This window comes from Typopeltis vanoorti, chromosome 14 (genome assembly GCF_054136105.1).
Source record: "Typopeltis vanoorti isolate ZY-2024b chromosome 14, IOZ_Tvanoo_1.0, whole genome shotgun sequence".
Lineage (NCBI taxonomy): Eukaryota > Metazoa > Arthropoda > Arachnida > Uropygi > Thelyphonidae > Typopeltis > Typopeltis vanoorti.
The window spans coordinates 61,245,724-61,251,889 of record NC_143562.1 but is presented as its reverse complement, the minus strand read 5'-3'; the positions used below and the strand labels follow the sequence as shown (position 1 = coordinate 61,251,889).

At 35.2% G+C, this 6,166-nt stretch overlaps 1 long non-coding RNA gene across 1 annotated transcript in view; it reads left to right on the top strand.

The window, feature by feature from the left end:
• Positions 1 to 742: 742 nt before the first annotated feature.
• Positions 743 to 6,166, top strand: part of LOC150099529 (uncharacterized) — a 135,494-nt gene continuing 130,070 nt past the window's right edge. The window contains exon 1 of the long non-coding RNA XR_016549364.1: positions 743 to 826. This is a non-coding gene — a long non-coding RNA (uncharacterized LOC150099529). The remainder of the gene's footprint in view (positions 827 to 6,166) is intronic.

The window sequence follows — 6,166 nt, the reverse complement described above, 5'->3', positions numbered from 1 at the left end:
GAAATATTTTCTTTATAAATACAGTTAAAATATGATCAAAACGCATTCTCTGTAGTCACATTGGCCAAATTGTGTACTCAGGAGATATTATTCTTTCCTTTAGAATACCACTCTGGATATTAGGATTATAAGAATTCAAAACAGGAAAGCGAGACATAGCAATTGAGAGGGAAGTAGGATTACATTTGTTTGTGAAACATACTTGCTTCTACTGAGGATTGGTGCGAGCACTGGCGGCCCGTACATAAGCACTGCGACACTGCAGCACCCCCAAGGAAAAAATGAAAAAAATAAATTTTGTTTGTGTTTATAAATAATAACAATGCTTACAACATTATATAAATGCACTACAACATGTTAAAGGTTACATCTTATGTTTTGACATTCGATTAACGCTTTAGATTACGAAACAAATGCACTGCGATCTAACGCAGTGTCCATATTATCACGTTCGACCAATTGCAGCTAGACTCTCCGATATTCGTTTGCGCTTCTCATTGCACGTAACTAGTGAATCTGACACTGCACTTTGGGCAGTGTATAGTATGCTTGCGCGCGTTATTTCTGTGAGATACGAAACTTTTATTATTGGTGTTTGTTCGTGGTGATGGTGAAATATTTTTAATAAATCAATTTTTTAACATCTAAATTTATTTATTAATAAATTGGTTGATTAGGAAAAAAAGAATTTTTATTTTTTTATTTTATTTTGTTTATGCAGCACCCCCAATTAAAATTTTCACTGGCCGCCACTGGATGCGAGGTTAGATGAGCGAGACAAACTTAATTATTTCTTGATATTTAGAAGTTGTACTTTCGTCATAAGGTATGTTACAAATTTTTTTTTTTTTGATCACTTAAAATACATTAATATTTTAGGCTTTTTTTCATAGTCAAGTTTCTCCGAAACTTTGTGCGAATTGTGGTTACATTTACACGTTTAAAAACGTGGAAATGAGTAACTGGAATTACTGTATAGTATTTGTATTGGAATTATTGTATAGTATTAGTATTGGATTTATTATATCATTCTAAATAATATATTAATTTTTACAGACTATTCTTCTTCTTTGTATATCATAATACTTGGTCCTAAAATGTAAATTAGAATGATGAGTGCCGTTTTAAAATAGCAAATGTAACATGTTTATTTTACTAGCATTTAAAACGTATATCTCGGTGTAAAGGTTAATAGTCATAAAATGGTGATTTGCATAGATTTGCATTTTATAAAAACTGTGCACTTAAATTATACTTTGGGAATTAAGGTTGGGGATATTCGAGCGTGTATGTTCTTTGACAAATGGAAAATTTAAGTCCAGTAGCCGTTTAACTTAAAATGTCATTTCATGAATAAATGTCAGAGGGGAAAGAGATGACGTAAGCAATGCGCACTTTATTGTAACAATGTATATAAATACTACCCTGAACAGTATGTAATTGAACTTGTTATTCGACATTGCTTGGCTTATATTGACAGCGTTCATGACTTTCCAACGAACCTACAACTCAAGACTACAGCTACTTGCGTAGGCAAACAGGGTGTTTTCCCCTGCATACTAAAGGACTTCCAAAAACCTGGAGATTGAAAACTGACGTTCGTAAAGTAGTGACCCATTGATAGCAGCATCAATGCAAAAAGCAAGCTTCGTTCCGTAAAACAAATTATTTTTCTGTTTATACAAAACTATTTGTATTAAAAAATAAAAGCAACCGAAAGTGATAACAAACAGGCCACTTTTTTGTCTGAAGCAAGAGAAATTTCACAAACAACCCTTGATACTCATGCGATCTAAAATTAGCTTTGCAGATCAACAAATATTTTATCGACAAGATAAATGTTTTTTTTTTTTTTTTTTCAAAAACCTCTGACGTTGTGTAAAAGTTAAGAAGATTCACGACGCGAATTGAATGAATGAGATCTGTAACCTATCGGAGTTTATTTTAAGATCGGAACAAACACACTTCTACAAAAGATTACAAATCAGCTAACGGTTTTAGCTCGCGTAATTAGAATTGAATTTATTATATTATTCGAAATAATATATTAATTTTTACAAACTATTCTTCTTTGTATACCATAATACTTGGTCCTAAAATGTATCATTTATTATTATATTCGAAATAAATAAGATATTTTATTATCATAATTTTTTGTAAAACTTATTTAATGAAAGGTCATAAATCGTTTTTCACATGTTAAAGCGAGTAGTAGTAGTAAGCGGGTACTTGAAGCAACCACCAGACAGCAAAAGTGCTAAACTGATTAGATTTGGTTTTTGCACGGGACAGCTTTATTTCATTTCCACTCTACTCTGGCTCCTGTATTGGCATCTGCGCCGGCAAAACGTATGGATTAATTTAATAAAATTCAAAATAATGATTTAGATTCTGCATTTTTACCTGAACCCAAAAGAGAATCGCTTATTTTAAAAGAGCTTGTTCAGTTGAAACGAAGTGCTAATTATGGTACAGAAAGACTCGGGGAAAATAATTACGTTTTTCAAGTGCGCCTTTAACTTTTTTTTGCCTTATGACAGTTCATTTATTTTCACATGCAAAATAACTTTCCGAATGGTTTTGCAACAGGGAGGATTGGAGGTAAACCAAAGCTATGTGACTCAATAAATCTTAGTAAACATTCCTAATATCATCGATCATCGTTTCTTGATACCTTGAGTACAATCTTCCTTCAGTTTTTAACAGATGACATGAATAAAATATAGGCTGCGTATTGCTTTGTATAATAGCTCATTTGTGCCGCGTAATTCTAGTGTGTTGAAAAGCTTTTCTCCTGACAATTTTTTTCTATGTCTTTTCCCTATGAAAGTTTAAATACAGATCCTTGTTACATTTCAATGATTTTCGACTGTTGGTCTTAAAGTGAACATCTAATCTTGAACGACCCCCTCCTATTTGGCACCCAATTTGTTGTTCTTCTCTTTAATAAATTTTCTCAGTCATTTATGCTCGTAGAAATGTCACGCGGAGCAGCCAGATTGATTACTTCGTAATTCCGATATTAAAAATGGAAATATTTTCCTTTTTTTTTTATAGATTAACACTAGTGACTAACCGTTAGGTAGTTATTCGCTTTACCCCAATCATATAGAATTCGACCTTCTCACCAGGTTTTCTAGAGCCTCCGTAGCTCAGTCGGTATAGACGAAGTCCTTTGGTCGGAAAGATCTGGATTCGATTCCCGGACGGGAATCGAATTCAGGAAGCGATTCCCGTGAGGAACCTTTATCTGGTCTCTTTCGACTAAAGGTGAGTTAGCCGGTCTCATACGGAGGTAGGGGTTTTTGTTTCACTCGGAAACTCGGGTTTTTCGTCCCCCAGAACAGGCAAACCGGCCCCGTGAACACACACGGATTACAGTCAGGAATACCTAAGACCCAGCCATAAGCCTGATTTTCCATGATTTTTTGTTAGCTCTGCTGGTCCAGAGCCCGGATAAAATTAGGGGGGGATTGAGATGGTGCCGTACTTCCCTGTAAAAAGGGCCTCACGGCCGTTTGTGTCATCATACGCTAAATAAATAAACCAGATCTTCTGAATTATGGAGTGAAACCACTTAAAATCTCATACTTGATCATTTCTGGTCAAATATCACCTTCCTCTTCACATTTCTGATGGCCTTTTTCTACGTCTAAAACAGATATACTCATCGAATGCATTCCTCCTTGATATTGTCTATCACACTTCTGTTGCTGTATATCTAATTCATTAATTTTTCAGTGCGATTACCAGCTGTCCAGAATATATACCTAGCTTAACGTTTTATCATCTGTAATTTTTGTTGTGATCAATCCAGTTAAAATTCAGTAAACTTACTTAATTTAAACGCATACTTGCTGACGCCGTATGGTCACTCCCGTACTTCATTTGGTTTTAGGAGGTGAATCCTTCTGCTAGAAGAAGTATTAGAGTCGCGGATGTCTTTTCCACACAGAGTTAGTAGGACAATCACAAACATCCATGCCCCCTGGAGGGGGGGGGGAGATTCGCTTGGCTGGAGAGCAGATACACTAACTACTCGTCCAACTAGACCGGCTCCACTTTACTGAATAGCCTTAATTCCGTATTGTATCAGTTAGATAGTGAAGGCTTGTGATTGGTGCGATGAAAACATTCCAATGGGTCAACAATGGGTTGCTATCACAGGGAAGGGAGGTCCCTTTCCATTATTGGTTGCATTCAAGTTGTATTGTGTGTTGTGCCCTTCGGCGATTTCTGTTTCACACCAAAGATGGCAGGCTTCAAAAGAAAAAAACAAAACTCGTGTGCATCCGATTCTACTTCAAATGGAGAAATTGCTGAGAAAATAAACACTTCCAAGTTATCTTTGCAGTGTTTAGAACTCAAACAATTGGATAGCATTTGTTTTTCAAGATTTAAAGTGAAGTGATGTCTGCTGATGATGCTGAACTTTAGAAAAACCAACGACTAGCACTCTGAAAGATTCTATCTCTGGACATTTTCCCTCGAAAACAGCCCAAAAAATGAAGCAGTGGATATCCCCCCACATGAACGACACAGAGTTGAAGTTCTTTTGTTTATCACATTTTGGTTTATCCAAGACACTGTTTTCTGTAGTTATTAGAAGGATGACTGCAACAGTTTTCGAGATGTTTTTACCAACCCATCTAGATCCCACTATCATCCCGCTTGAAGCCATTTAGGCGAGAGTCTTTGTTCATTTGTGTGCTCTTGGTCACAGAGACTGTCTTCAGGAGACAATATACCATTTATTTATAACCAATGCCAATACTCCTCATTTTCGTATGATATTTGCATTTTTGTGACATCTTTAAGAGAGGAATATCACAAATCAGTTACAAGTCTGTGTTCATCATCACGAATGTAACAAGACACTATTATTTTGACAACTGTTTATTTTTGTAAAACAAACAATTTTTCATTAGATTAGCATTTAACGACTAGTCTGCTAGGTTACAGGGTACAAAAGTTTCCAATTACATCTAATTTTTATGCACGGACTTTTAACTTATTATTTTGGAAATATAATAATATTCAGAAAATAACCTTGATACTGTATATCCATCTCTGCAAAGGGGAGAGAAGAATGTAAAAAGCCATAAAAGAGAGTTTAGGGATTCATGGACGGGCCCAATGTGTATTTGGTTGTAACTTGAGTAACTAATTACAATGTGACATATTTTGTTTTGGTATGAATACAGTTTTTTTTTTTTGGAATTACTGCCGAATCAACTAAGGCTATGAGGCGATTGTGTATTTGATTGGTTTGCCTGTTTTTATGGAGAAAAACCTTCCACACCCGTATTCTGAGTTCGCTTAGTTTATTGAAGCAGTGAGACTATAACGGGACATATTTTCAATGAAAATGTTCGATATTCTGTTTATACTCTCGATTAGGAATGCGATGTTATTAAATTTAAATCTCTTCCACGCTCCCCTTTTGCGAAGAATATTCCAGTTAGAAACACACACGTTGCGTTACCACATAGATTTAATTCCCTTTGGAGTTAGACATTCCAAGAAGAAATACTTTTCGATCTGTTTACTCTGTAAAGTTTGATCGATGTCTTAAGTAGCGTGCTTTATTAATGCCTATGATTCAGACACGCATGAAGCAAACCGACATGCACTAATAATACTTGCCTTGCAATTACGTTATGCAAAAATTATATAAATAAATTATCTTCAGCTAGGCTTTGAAATTTAATCATCGGTGTATTGGAAATAAGAGGTAATGAGTAGGAATAAAAGGTTGGATTTTGAAATCGATTTCGAAATTACGGTAATGCACCTATATTGCTTAGTTTTAATCCTACAGCAACTTATACTTCAACCTGGTTGAAAAAAAATTAACAATCTTCTTTATTTGACTTTCCGTATATGGAGACCACATGATTCTTAACGAGAATTTGGTTAACGAAAACGAACCACAACTGGAAGATTCTTACGTGCTGCTTCACACCATCGTCCATTACAAAAGATAGGCATGATATCCTGTATGACAAGAGAAAAAAAAAATAGGAATGAAGAGCTCCGGTACCTGAGACATACTCTCTCAGTGACTTCAGACAATTAACGGGTTAGACACACCTCCGAATGTTCTTTCTAATAAGCCAGATTTCAAAACTGAAATGTTTATTAGAAATCTTGTCTCCTTACCCTT